Genomic DNA, 15,007 nt, shown 5'->3' with positions numbered 1-15,007 from the left:
TACCAATTTTACCAAAATTTTGATGCTGAGGGAAAAAAAGGGCTGGTTTTGTCCTCTCTCTCCATAGATTGCATCTGGTGTTGCATCCCAGTTCTATTGAAGTGAATGGGTTGTAGCTGCAATACCAGACATAGCCAGTGGACAGGGGTGGCGCTATTATCGGTAGAAAGTTTTCTCAGTCCTTCTATGGACTGTCACTACTGAGGATAAATGTGGGGTCTGTATTAGTTTAGGGGTCTGGTTGGAGGCAGGAATTAGTTTATGGGGTCTGGGATCTCTACTAGTTTAGGGATCTGTTTTGCTTTAGGGGGTCATGTGTCTGTATTTAGTAACACTGTGGGGTTCGGACTGTATATAATTGGGTGGTCTAGTGGGGTATTCTTACCGTATGCCCAGCAACCAAATTAAAGAGGAACTCCAGCAAAAATCTTTTTGTTTCAAATCAACGGGTTTCAGAAAGTTATATAGATTTGTAATTCACTTCTATTTTAAAATTTCCAGTCTTCCAGTACTTATCAGCTGCTGTATGTCCTGCATGAAGTGGGGTTTAATTTCCAGTCTGACACAGTGCTCTCTGCTGCCACCTCTGTCCATTTCAGGAACTGTCCAGAGCAGGGATGGTTTTCTATGGGGATTTTCTGCTGCTCTTGACAGTTCCTGACATGGACAGAGGTGGCAGCAGAGAGCACTGTGTCAGACTGGAAAGAATACACCTCTTCCTTCAGGACATACAGCAGCTGATAAGTACTGGAAGATTTTTAAATAGAAGTGAATTATGGTGCGTTTACACAGACAGATTTATCTGACAGATTTCTAAAGCCAAAACCAGGAACAGACTATGAACAGGGAACAGGTCATTAAGGAAAGACTGATTTCTGCTCTTTTCAGATCCATTCCTGGCTTTGGCTTCAGGAATCTGTTAGATAAATCTGTCTGTGTAAATGCACCATTAGGGTGCGTTTACACAGACAGATTTATCTGACAGATTTTGGAAACCAAAACCAGGAATGGATTTGAAAAAAGGAGAAATCTCAGTCTTTCCTTTGTGACCCGTTCCCTGTTTATGGTCTGTTCCTGGCTTTGGCTTAAAAAAATCTGTCAGATAAATCTGCCTGTGTAAACGTACCATTACAAACCTTTATAACTTTCTGAAACCAGTTGGTTTGGAAGAAAAAGGTTTTTTTTGGAATCAACAACACAGAAAAGTGATGGAGACTTGTCCCTTATTACAGTGGCCTCCAGGTAGCTTTGTTTTTCCCGCCTTTTTTTGTTCTACAAAGACCTTTGTTCCCAGCATCCTCCAGGACTGGTAACTGATTTGCATATCCAGTTGTAGCCGCGTTCAATACATTCCTGTCCTTTTCCTATATTTCCTCTAGTAAAGATTTTCTAGGGAAAACTCCTTGTAGTTGTAGAGAATGAGGGTTCTGATCCTGTGCAGGTTCCTGGTACTGATATTCCTATAGGGGCCCCTCACCATAACCTATAACTCCTGATCCCAGGGGACTATATATAGCAGTGGGGGAGGCCAGGTAGTCGTGCTCGCTTCGGCAGCACATATACTAAAATTGGAACGATACAGAGAAGATTAGCATGGCCCCTGCGCAAGGATGACACGCAAATTCGTGAAGCGTTCCATATTTTGCGCCGTCCCTATAACAAATCACTGGACGCCTGATAACAGAGAGCGATGTACGACACCGGAGATCTACACATCACTTGGTGGGAGTCTCAGACACCAAGCAGCTTTCCCTCACGTCTTCCCTGTATAAATGCACGTCCAGTTCTCTATAAGCAAAGGGAATTCAGCCGATGCCAGACACTTCTGGCAGCAGCTTATCTTCCCTCAGAACAAAGGGATAATACATTGAAATTCAGCCTGACCCTTCTTCCCCCTGACATCATTGTTAAAAAATCATCACAGCTCCATACATACGAGAGCTTGTCCTTGCTTCCTTAACCCCTTAACAACCGCGGGCTTAAGTGTACGCCGGCAAAACCCGTGCCTTAACGCAAACGGGCGTACATTTAAGCCCGCGGTTTCCCCGATCGCTGCGTGTACACACGCAGCGATCGGGGAGATGGCCTGCTATAATGTATAGCAGGCCATCCCTGCTTGTCGGCACGGGGGGTGATTAACCCCTCCCGTGCTGACGATCGCCGCTATTGGCTGATCAATTCAGATCAGCATATGGCGGCGATCTGCAGCTTTCCGGGTCATCGGTGACCCGATGGCCCGGAAAGCAATGGCGGTCGGTGCTGTCCGAGGACGACACCGACCGCCATTACTGTTAAAAGTAACGGTGGCCACGGTGCCACGTCCCGATCGCCGGGAGCGGCCGGCCGATCACGGCGATATAAGTACCCCATGAAAGGGTTAAATACCTGCTGTGGACACCTCAGCTAGGTAGCTGAGGTGTCCAGAGCAGGTATTGACCCATACTCACCGGATCCAGCGTCCCGATCGCGTCTTCCGGGTTCCGAACGCGTCTTCCGGGTTCCGAACGCGTCCTCGTCTTCGTCGGCGTCTTCGTCTTTTTCCGGCGGTCCCCATCGGTAATCATCGGCTCCAGCGTCGTCAAACTTCGGCTTTTTCCGGAATTGGCGTTCTACTGCCCCCTAGCGGCTGATAAGTGTATATAATACACATATCAGTAGCTATAGGGTTGAAGAAAGATTTTTTTTTTTTTTCAAAATAATTTTTTTTTCTATTTTCCGCACCCTATCGCCGCTGAGTGCTAATCAGCATCGCACGTAAGTGCGCCGCTGATCAGCAACTCCTCCTTTTTGGCGTAGAGTGTTTTTTTCCTATATCCTACAGCCACCGTCTGCTTATAAGTGCCGCACATAAGTGCGGCATTTATCAGCAACTCCTTTCTTGGCGTAGTTGTTTTTTTTTATACTTAATGTTAAAAAAACATGTAAAAAACACCATTACACTACACGGAATAAAGTTTTACACTACACCACTACATACCCCATATACTAGTCCCCGTATAAAGATGGCCCCAGGGTGTTTTCGGTGTCGGACGCATACGCTATTATTGCCTCCGACACCGAAACAGCCAGTGAGGATGAATGGGGGGTCCTTCGTTCCTCCATTCATCCTCATCCTCATCATCCAATGACGTATCTGGGGGTAGCGTAGCGTACGCTGCCCCCCAGACACGTCTTTTCCGCCAGTGCCGTCCCAATAAGAGATGACGGTATGGCGTGAAATTCTACAAACTCTGTGAGCGTACCTCAGGGTACACTTACAGATTTAGGGTACGTGCACACTGCGGAATGGCGAAGGATAACCCTTTGTGCATTCCGCAGCTGGCACCCGCCGGCGGACTGATGCGGGCGCATGTCTCTACCCGTGTCATAGACTCCATGTTATGCATGGGCGGATTCCATCGTCCGTCCAAAGAATGAACACATTTGACGGAGAGCGGAATCCGCCCGTGCATAGAATGGAGTCTATGACACGGACGGAGACGCGCGCCCGCATCAGTCTGCCGGTGGGTGCCAGCTGCGGAATGCACAAAGGGTTATCCTTCGCCATTCCGCAGTGTGCACGTGCACTTAGAGTGTATGATAGAAGGGACAACCGAATCCAGCCCCCAGATGCCCCCTCCCCCCCATCCTCGGAGTTAGTGGGGAGATTGTTGGGGAACTGATCTTCCCACTGCTGGATAAAGGTCACCACCTGTACGGGGATAACTTTTATACCAGCACCCCCTTTTCCGGTCCCTCGCTGCCCTGTAGCTTGCGGCACGATCCGAACATATCAGAAGTAGTAATAGCGCCCTAATATTTAGCAGCCATGGAGCGGCCCCAGCGCTTCTGGATATGAGGGACCCCGTATCGCACCAGGACAACATTTTCCAGGTGACGTCCCCCACACTGGAGAACGGGAGACCCCAGAAGAAGTGCAGAGTGTGGCGTAACAGGGGGATCAGGAAGGACACCATTTTCCAGTGTGACACCTGTCCTAATCCCCCCGGCCTCTGCATACTGGATCCCTCCAAGGCGCACCACACGTCACTGGGGTTCTACATTATCTAAATTCTGTCCCTTATTCCTATTTCAGGGGTCATGTTGATCCAGGGATTATTCTGATCGCCATTATCGAGTCAGGAAGGAATTTTTCCCCTATGATGAGGCTACTGTCGTCTGCCTTACTAGGGTTTTTTGCCTTCCTCTGGATCAACACAGGTTGAATTTGATGGACACCTGTCATTTCCAACCTTATAAACTAATAATTGGCCAAATACCCCCAAATAAATTAGAATTGTCCCTTTTTCCCAGCTAAGTAGGTATGGCTGCCATTTCCATTAGAGGATGCCATGATGCAATTACAAAGCCTCTGTGCGGCCAGGACAGTAGAAACCCCCCACAAGTGACCCCATTCTGGAAACTACACCCCATAAGGAATCTAACAAGGGGGGCAGCGGGGAAATGGCCCCCTGGTGACGGCCACATTTGGGACGTGAAAATGAAAAAAATTGTATTTTTTATTTTCACTGCACATGTTCTACATATGTGCCTGTTACCAGTGGGGTCCATATGCTCACTGCACCCCTTGTTAGATTCCTTATGGGGTGTAGTTTCCAGAATGGGGTCACTTGTGGGGGGTTTCTACTGTCCTGGCAGCACAGGAGCTTTGTAATTGTGACATGGCCTCCATCCTCCATTCCAGCCTCTAAATGGCACTCTGTCCCTTTGGTGGCTTGCCCTGTGCCCATATGGCACATTATGTCCACATGTGGGGGTTTTTCGTACTCAGGGGAAATTACCCTACACGCTTTGCGTTTATTTTCTTTTTTAACCCCTTGTGGAAATGGAAAAAAATCAAGGCTAGACCAACATTTGGTGTAATTTGTTTAAAATTTTTACTCTAAATCATTAATCTTGTCTTGATTTTTTCATTTTCACAAGGAGCTAAAAAATAAAAAAAAAATAAAAAATTTGTAGAGCAATTTCCCCTGAGTACGGTAATACCCCACATGTGGACATAAAGCGCCATGCGGGTGCAGGGTAAGCCTCCAAAGGGAAGGAGCGCCATTTGTTTTTTTGAGGCTGGATTTGGCTGGAATGAATTTCGAGGGGCCATGTTGCATTTAAAAGGCCCCTGTGTTGCCAAGACAGTTGAAACCCCCCACAAGTGACCCCATTATGGAAACTACATCCCTCAAGGAATGTAACAAGGGGTGTAGTGAGCATATGGACCCCACTGGTGACGGGCACAAATGTGGAACAATGTGGCGTGAAAATGAAATATTACATTTTTTACACTATAATGTTGGTCTAGCCTTGAATTTATCATTTTCACAAGGGGTTAAAAGAGAAAAAAACACACAAAATGTTTAGAGCAATTTCCGCCGAGTCCGTAAATACCCCACATGTGGACATAAAGCACCATGTGGGTGCAGGGCAAGCCTCTCAAGGGAAGGAGCGCCATTTGGATTTTGGAGGTTGGATTTGGCTAGAATGGATGATGAACGCCATGTCGCATTTACAGAGCCCTTGTGCTGCCAGGACAGTGGAAACCAAACACAAGTGACTCCATTCTGGAAACTGCACCCCTCAAGGAATCTAACAAGGGGTGCAGTGAGGATATGGACCCCTTGATGACGGGCACATTTGTGCCGTGAAAGTGAAAAAATGAAATTTTTCACTTTCACGTCACATTGTTCCACATTTGTGCCCGTCACCAGTGGGGTCCATATGCTCACTGCCCCCCTTGTTAGATTCCTTGAGGGGTGTAGTTTCCAGAATGGGGTCACTTGTGGGGAGTTTCCAGTGTTTTGGCAGCACAAGGGCTCTGTAAATGCGACGTGGCCCTTGAAATCCATTCCAGTGAAATCCAGCTTCCAAAAGCCAATTGGCGCTCCTTCCCTTTGGAGGCTCGTCCTGCGCCCCCTAGGCACTTTATGTCCACATGTGGGGTATTTCCATACTCGAGAGAAACTGCGCTACATGTTTTGTATTTTTTTTTTCCTTTTATCCCTTTGTGAAAATGAAAAATTGAAGGCTAGAACAACGTTTTAGTGTAAAAAATAAATTTTTCTTTTTTCACGCCATATTGTTGGGAAAATCTGTGAAGCACCTGTGGGGTCCAGATGCTCACCGCACCCCTTGTTACATTCCTTGAGGGGTGTAGTTTTCTAAATGGTGTCCCTTTAGGGGTGTTTTTTAGGTTTTGGCACCCCAGAGCCTCTGCCAACCTGAAGTGGTACAGTCAGAAATGACCAAATATAACGGAGCCATTGAAATGCACTAGGCGCTCCCTTATATCTGAGGCTTGTGGTTGCGTCAAATAGCGCAATAGGGCCACATATGGGGTATTTCTATAAACTGCAGAAACGGGGCAATAAATATTGTGGTGCATTTCTCTGGTAATAAGTTTATAATTATGAAAAATATTGGATTACAATAAAATCTCTGCGCAGAAAATTAAAATTTTCAAATTTCTTACACACTTGGCTTTTATTTCTGTGACTCCCCTAAAGGGTTAAAAAACTTTCTGGATGTGCTTTTGCAGAGTTTGGGGGGTGCAGTTTCTGAAATGCGGTGCTTTGTGGGGCTTTCTAACATACAGGCCCCTCAAATACACTTTAAACCTGAACAGGTCCCTAAAAATATCTGATTTTGAAATTTTACTGAAAATTTGGAAATTTGCTGCTAATGTTTTAAGCTTCCTATTGTCTAAAAAAAATGAAATATAGTTTAATAAATGCCGCCAACATAAAGTAGACATGTTGCTAATGCTATTTAATATATAATTTATGTGGCATAATCATTTTCTGTATAAGCAGAAAAGGTTTAAAGTTGGAAAAATGCATTTTTTAAAAATTTTTCACGTTATTTCGTTTTTTTTTCATAAAGATTCGTTATAAGTATCGACTCCAATTTACAAGAAATGTGAAGTACAATATGTCACGAGAAAACAATCTCAGAATCAGCCGGATAGGTAAAAGCATCCCGAAGTTATTAATGAATAAAGTGACACAGGTCATATTCATAAAATTTGTTCCGGTCCTTAAGGCAATTTTAGGCCCGGTCCTTAAAGGGTTAAAAATAAAACCTATACTAACATTCTACCATACCAATTTTACCAAAATTTTGATGCTGAGGGGGAAAAAAGGGCTGCTTTTGTCCTCTCTCTCCATAGATTGCATCTGGTGTTGCATCCCAGTTCTATTGAAGTGAATGGGTTGTAGCTGCAATACCAGACATAGCCAGTGGACAGGGGTGGCGCTATTATCGGTAGAAAGTTTTCCCAGTCCTTCTATGGACTGTCACTACTGAGGATAAATATGGGGTCTGTATTAGTTTAGGGGTCTGGTTGGAGGCAGGAATTAGTTTATGGGGTCTGGGATCTCTACTAGTTTAGGGATCTGTTTTGCTTTAGGGGGTCATGTGTCTGTATTTAGTAACACTGTGGGGTTCGGACTATATATAATTGGGTGGTCTAGTGGGGTATTCTTACCGTATGCCCAGCAACCAAATTAAAGGGGTACTCCGGCAAAAACTTTTAGTTTCAAATCAACGGGTTTCAGAAAGTTATATAGATTTGTAATTCACTTCTATTAAAAAATCTCCAGTCTTCCAGTACTTATCAGCTGCTGTATGTCCTGCAGGAAGTGGTGGATTCTTTCCAGTCTGACACAGCACTCTCTGCTGCCACCTCTGTCCATGTCAGGAACTGTCCAGAGCAGGAGAGGTTTTCCATGGGGATTTGCTGCTGCTCTGGACAGTTCCTGACATGGACAGAGGTGGCAGCAGAGAGTGCTGTGTCAGACTGGAAAGAATCCACCACTTCCTGCAGGACATACAGCAGCTGATAAGCACTGGAAGATTTTTAACTAGAAGTAAATTACAAATCTTTATAACTTTCTGAAACCAGTTGGTTTGGAAGAAAAAGTTTTTCGTTGGAATCAGCAGCGCAGAGGAGTAATGGAGACTTGTCCCTTATTACATTGGGCTCCAGGTAGCTTTGTTTTTCCCGCCTTTTTTATTCTACAAAGACCTTTGTTCCCAGCATCCTCCAGGACTGGTAACTGATTTGCATATCCAGTTGTAGCCGCATTCAATACATTTCTGTCCTTTTACTATATTTCCTCTGGTAAAGATTTTCTAGGGAAAACTCCTTGTAGTTGTAGAGAATGAGGGTTCTGATCCTGTGCAGGTTCCTGGTACTGATATTCCTATAGGGGCCCCTCACCATAACCTATAATTCCTGATCACAGGGGACTATATATAGCAGTGGGGGAGGCCAGGCAGTTGTGCTCGCTTCGGCAGCACATATACTAAAATTGGAACGATACAGAGAAGATTAGCATGGCCCCTGCGCAAGGATGACACGCAAATTCGTGAAGCGTTCCATATTTTGCGCAGTCCCTATGATAAATCACTGGACGCCTGATAACAGAGAACGATGTACGACACCGGAGATCTACACATCACTTGGTTGGAGCCTCAGACACCAAAACTTTTCCACTGGCTGCAAGAAATCCCTAAAGCAGCTTTCCTTCACATCTTCCCCGTGTACATGCAGCTCAGTTCTTAATAAACAAAGGTAATTCAGCCAATGCCAGACACTCCTGGCAGCTGCTTATCTCCCCTCAGAACAAAAGAGTAAGACATTGACAATCAGCATATGACCCTTCTTCCCCCTGATATAATTGGTCTGGAAAAGAGTCATCACAGCTCCATACAAGAGGTAACTTGGCTCTTCCCCCCCCCCCCAAAAAAAAAAGAAGAAAAGAACAAAAAATAAATAAATTCTACCGAAATGACCAAAATGTTATTCTGGGAAAATGTTCTCCTTTCCTTCTTTCTCTTAATAGATGGCCTCTGCTGTTTCATCCCAGTTGATGGTATTGATGGTTCTGAGCTGCAATACCAGACATGGCCAGTGGAAAGGTCTGGCACTATTTTTAGTAGAAAGCTTTTCTAGTCCTGTACATCTATGGATTGTTACTACTGAGGTTTAGGGGGTCTGTGTAAGGTTATTGGGTCTTGTTTAGCGCCATATTAGTTTTGCCATCTGGTCTGGGTTGGTTTGGGGGTCTATTTTACCTCGGGGGGTCATGTGTCTGTAATTAGTAAGACTGTGGGGTTCGGTCTGTATAAGTTTGGGTGGTCTGGTGGGTTATTCTTACCACATGCCCTGCAGATTAGTTACGTGTACTATGTGGATGTCGCTGTCAGCAATCATGGATTCTGACCACCATTTTGGACACAAACTTTCATGCTGGACTTTTCCTCCTACATATTTTCTAGCATTTTCAGACCCTCCAGTATTAGACGTCCCAGCATGCACTGCTCTAATCTATGGGGGTCTCCTACCCCAGCTGCCCCCAGCATGTAACTTGTATGGAGTCTGCATCTAATATACTTATCCTGGAGTATCTGCCTTATCCAGTAGGGGGAGTAATTCACATGTAAATCCACTTCACCTACTAGGAAGCTATGACAACTCTGTCTGTCATGTTCCAACAGCAGCTGAGCAGGGGAAGACGTCACAATAATCAGGATATTTGGGGTGGGAGAGGAGTATAACATCCAGGATTAGAACAATCTATTTAATTCTAATAACATGGATCGGTCTCTGTGGATTTGGAATCAGCAACACAGAAAAAAGATGGAGACTTGTCCCTTATTAGGGCCAGTTCACACGGAGTAAAAGTGGCGCGTGAGCCCTCCCATAGACTGCCTGTATGACACGGAGACTGGTGGAATTTTTACTCCGTGTGAACTGGCCCTTACATTGGGCTCCGGGTAGCTTTGTTTTTCCCGCCTTTTTTGTTCATCAAAGACCTTTGTTCCCAGCATCCTCCAGGACTGGTAACTGATTTGCATATCTAGTTGTAGCCGAGTTCAATACATTCCTGTCCTTTTACTATATTTCCTCTGGTAAAGATTTTCTAGGGAAAACTCCTTGTAGTTGTAGAGAATGAGGGTTCTGATCCTGTGCAGGTTCCTGGTACTGATATTCCTATAGGGGCCCCTCACCATAACCTATAATTCCTGATCACAGGGGACTTTATATAGCAGTGGGGGAGGCCAGGCAGTCGTGCTCGCTTCGGCAGCACATATACTAAAATTGGAACGATACAGAGAAGATTAGCATGGCCCCTGCGCAAGGATGACACGCAAATTCGTGAAGCGTTCCATATTTTGCGCCGTCCCTGTAACAAATCACTGGACGCCTGATAACAGAGAGCGATGTACGACACCGGAGATCTACACATCACTTGGTGGGAGTCTCAGACACCAAGCAGCTTTCCCTCACGTCTTCCCCGTATACATGCACGTCCAGTTCTCTATAAGAAAAGGGAATTCAGCCGATGCCAGACACTTCTGGCAGCAGCTTATCTCCCCTCAGAACAAAGGGATTATACATTGAAAATCAGCCTGACCCTTCTTCCCCCTGACATCATTGAAAAGAGTCATCACAGCTCCATACATACGAGAGCTTGTCCTTGCTTCCTTAAAAATAAAACCTATACTAACATTCTACCATACCAATTTTACCAAAATTTTGATGCTGAGGGGGAAAAAAGGGCTGGTTTTGTCCTCTCTCTCCATAGATTGCATCTGGTGTTGCATCCCAGTTCTATTGAAGTGAATGGGTTGTAGCTGCAATACCAGACATAGCCAGTGGACAGGAGTGGCGCTCTTATCGGTAGAAATTTTTCCCAGTACTTCTATGGACTGTCACTACTGAGGATAAATATGGGGTCTGTATTAGTTTAGGGGTCTGGTTGGAGGCAGGAATTAGTTTATGGGGTCTGGGATCTCTACTAGTTTAGGGATCTGTTTTGCTTTAGGGGGTCATGTGTCTCTATTTAGTAATACTGTGGGGTTCGGACTATATATAATTGGGTGGTCTAGTGGGGTATTCTTACCGCATGCCAAGCAACCAAATTAAGGTGGTACACCGGCAAAAACTTTTTGTTTCAAATCAACGGGTTTCAGAAAGTTATATAGATTTGTATTTCACTTCTATTAAAAAATCTCCAGTCTTCCAGTACTTATCAGCTGCTGTATGTCCTGCAGGAAGTGGTGGATTCTTTGCAGTCTGACAGAGCACTCTCTGCTGCCTCCTCTGTCCATTTCAGGAACTGTCCAGAGCAGGAGAGGTTTTCCATGGGGATTTGCTCCTGCTCTGGACAATTCCTGACATGGACAGAGGTGGCAGCAAGGAGCACTGTGTCAGACTGGAAAGAATAAACCACTTCCTGCAGGACATACAGCAGCTGATAGGCACTGGAAGATTTTTAAATAGAAGTAAATTACAAATGTTTATAACTTTCTGAAACCGGTTGATTTGGAAGAAAAAGTTTTTCGTTGGAATCAGCAGCGCAGAGGAGTAATGGAGACTTGTCCCTTATTACAGTGGCCTCCAGGTAGCTTTGTTTTTCCCGCCTTTTTTTGTTCTACAAAGACCTTTGTTCCCAGCATCCTCCAGGACTGGTAACTGATTTGCATATCCAGTTGTAGCCGCATTCAATACATTCCTGTCCTTTTCCTATATTTCCTCTGGTAAAGATTTTCTAGGGAAAACTCCTTGTAGTTGTAGAGAATGAGGGTTCTGATCCTGTGCAGGTTCCTGGTACTGATATTCCTATAGGGGCCCCTCACCATAACCTATAATTCCTGATCACAGGGGACTATATATAGCAGTGGGGGAGGCCAGACGACGTGCTCGCTTCGGCAGCACATATACTAAAATTGGAACGATACAGAGAAGATTAGCATGGCCCCTGCGCAAGGATGACACGCAAATTCGTGAAGCGTTCCATATTTTGCATTATGCCTAAATCCAATCATTGGACGCTCAATAACAGAACGATGTACGACACCGGGGATCTACAGATCACTTGGTTGGAGCCTCAGACACCAAAACTTTTCCACTGGCTGCAAGAAATCCCTAAAGCAGCTTTCCCTCACATCTTCCCCGTGTACATGCACGCTAAGTTGTCAATAGGCAAAGGGAATTCTGCCGATGCCAGAAACTTCTGGAAGCGGCTTATCTCCCCTAAAACAAAGTGATTATACATTGATAATCAGCCTGACCCTTTAGACAGAATTCTACCAAAATTTCAATGTAGAAAAAAACATTTCTGCTTTTTTCCTTTGTCTCTACCTGGTGTTGCATTCCAGTTCTATTGAAGTGAATAGTAATGGGCTGCAATACCAGACATAGCCAGTGGACAGGGGTGGCATCATTTTGGCTAAAAAGTTTTTCTAGTCTTGTAAATCTAGGGATTGTCTTTGCTAAGGTTCAATATGGGTGAGATCCCTGATATATAGTAACATAGTTCAATATATTTGAAAGAAAGACATTAAGTTCAACCCACAGAAACCCTACTGTGTTGATCCAGAGGAAGGCAAAAACCCTTATGAGGCAGATGACAATTGCCCCATCACAGAAAGAAAAATTCTGACTCTAAATGGCAATAAGAAAAATCTCTGGATCAGCGTCCTCTCACATGTAATCTAATGCCTATAACTTGTAATATTATATTTATAGAGAAGTATCCAGGCCCTTAAATTAATTAAATCAGCCATAACAGCATCATGTGGCAGAGAGTTCCATAGTCTCACTGCTCTTACAGTAAAGAATCTGCGTCAATGCTGGTGGTGAAACCTTCTCTTCTCTAGATGCCCCCTTGTCATGGTTACAGACCTAGGAGTAAAAAGACCACTACAATGACCTCTGTACTGTCCATTCATATATTTGTACACTATGATCAGATCGCCCCTAAGACGTCTTTTTTCTAAACTAAATAGCCCCAAGCATATAACCTGTCTATTTAGCACATAACCGTACTTAATATTTTTACGGCCCAAGTACATAACTTTACATGTATCCACATTACACTTAATTTGCCATTTCTCTACCCAAGCCTCCAGCTTCTCCAAATCCCTCTTTAATATGAAATTATCATCCTCTGTGGTGATTACTTTACCCAGTTTAGTGTTAGATTCTACTCTGTAGGCCCTCTACATGGTCAATAATGAACATAATAAAAAGAAGAGGGCCCAGTACTGCCCCCTGCTGTACCCCGCTGGTAACTGTGACCCAATCAGATTGTGTTCCATCAATGGGCACCCTCTGTCCCCTATCACTCTGCCAGTTACGTATACATTTGTATTTACTTCTCCTAGTCCCAGCATCCTCATTTTATGGACCAATATGATGCTATACTTGCAGGAGTGTGGGTCATTTTATTGGTCTACAGTCCTCATTATTTGGAATATCTGAACCAGGATTATATAGTTTATTGTGACCATGTTATATAATAGCCATGGTCATGTGACAGAACTTCAATAGTCATCTACAGAAGTTTAGGGGAAGTGTCTAGTCTGAGTTTCTTCTGCTCGTCCTACACCTTACATGTTCCTGCAGTATTCGGCTGGCATGGGATTGGCACAGAGATTCGGGTGACGTAGTTTACCATCATCAAAGTCAGGGATTACTTAATTTAGCTCGGGGATTTATCTAACCTTGAAAAGTTTTGTACATGTCAGCAAGCGTCTCCTAATTATTTATTCCTTGGCAACAATTCCCAGAGATCTGAGATGTAGAAATTGTAGGAAACCAAGAGACATTACTACTATGGGCCTGGCTGCCAGATGCCAAGGGCAGCTCTGTTTATGGGTGATTAACATAATATGGGTACTGGGGGAGGAGTAGACATGGTGATCACTATACCACTGCGATCATGTTGTCTTACGCCCAACGTACACCTGGAAGCACCAGTGGTAACTAAGCTAGTCATTGGCAGAATTGGAGAGAAGATTTCAGTCAGTGGTTATCAAGACACCTGAGTAGCTAGTGGACAGCAGATGGTAAACATGCCGACCATTACGGCCCTAAACCATAATTGGGGACCTAGTTTACCATTGGCTGCTTACAGTTATTTAAAGGGGTTGTTTGGTGGGAAAAATTTAATTAAAAAAAACTCACCAAAAAAGCTATACTCACCGATCACCTAATGCTGCCGTTCCAATGGTGCCCTGGTCCTCTTAACTCCACTTCCTGTTTCCCATCTCGACACAAGAAAGTGCCTGCTCATCCAATCACGGGGTGAGGCGGGTCAATGCTGCGGCTAGTGATTGGCTGAGCAGCCACTTCCTTGTGTCAAGATGGGAAGCAGGAAGTGGAGATCACAGAAGCAAGGGATCAGTACTATTATTTACTTTTTTTTTTTCTTTTTTTTTTTTTAACTTTTATCCTGCTAAGCTTTACCTGTCTAGAAAACCTGACTACAATGACTGGGGGATGTGATTTGTTTTCCCAAATAGAAAAATGAGGGTAAAATGGATCCTCTGTCCCCATGTGATTCCCTGAATGCTTCATGGCCCATAACTTTTTTTATACTATTATTATTATTATTATTGTTATTATTTATTTATAAAGCACCCTTAATTCCAGAGCGCTATGCAATCGATAGGGGTAACAAACAGAAACAATACAAGATCAAAACACATTACATGAAGGCAAATGGCAGACTGGTACATGGGGAAAGAGGACCCTGCCTGCGAGGGCTTACACTCTATAAGTACTATTATTTTATATATATATATATATATATATATATATATATATATATATATATAATTTCTAGAAATTACAAATATTCCATATATTCCATATATTCTCATGATATTTTTAGCTGTACCTCTATGGCTATATGTATATTGTCTCATAAATTGCTGAAGTGGAGGAACAAGTTTATTTACTTGTGTTGTAATGTATTAGTACATGCTGTTTTATGGGTGGGTGTATCTGACTGACAAGGTATATTTTTGTCCTTTTGTCATGATTTACTTGTGTTAAGGTGATGTCCAGTTCAATCCCATTCTTATTTAAAGAAGGTTTTTGAGATTTTATTTAAATAATGGAATATAGGCTGGAACCTGCCTAAAAAAAAAAGAAAAAACTTTATTTGCTCCTAAATCCACAACCACTGCTGATCCAGTAAGTGGGCCTGCTCCAATGATG

At 43.9% G+C, this 15,007-nt stretch overlaps 1 long non-coding RNA gene and 4 other non-coding genes across 5 annotated transcripts in view; all 5 read left to right on the top strand.

Moving 5' to 3' along the window:
* LOC138771773 (uncharacterized) overlaps positions 1-15,007 on the top strand; it is a 63,458-nt gene that overhangs the window by 3,120 nt on the left and 45,331 nt on the right. The gene's annotated exons all lie outside the window — the stretch shown is intronic.
* LOC138773181 (U6 spliceosomal RNA) lies at positions 1,539-1,645 on the top strand. The gene has a single exon (XR_011359893.1). It is a non-coding gene; the product is annotated as a U6 spliceosomal RNA (small nuclear RNA).
* LOC138773180 (U6 spliceosomal RNA) lies at positions 8,274-8,380 on the top strand. The gene has a single exon (XR_011359892.1). It is a non-coding gene; the product is annotated as a U6 spliceosomal RNA (small nuclear RNA).
* LOC138773179 (U6 spliceosomal RNA) lies at positions 10,067-10,173 on the top strand. The gene has a single exon (XR_011359891.1). It is a non-coding gene; the product is annotated as a U6 spliceosomal RNA (small nuclear RNA).
* LOC138773178 (U6 spliceosomal RNA) lies at positions 11,698-11,804 on the top strand. The gene has a single exon (XR_011359890.1). It is a non-coding gene; the product is annotated as a U6 spliceosomal RNA (small nuclear RNA).

The sequence above is a fragment of the Dendropsophus ebraccatus genome, chromosome 14, assembly GCF_027789765.1.
Source record: "Dendropsophus ebraccatus isolate aDenEbr1 chromosome 14, aDenEbr1.pat, whole genome shotgun sequence".
NCBI lineage: Eukaryota > Metazoa > Chordata > Amphibia > Anura > Hylidae > Dendropsophus > Dendropsophus ebraccatus.
The sequence above is the reverse complement of the archived record's forward strand: the minus strand, read 5'-3'. Positions and strand labels throughout refer to the sequence as shown.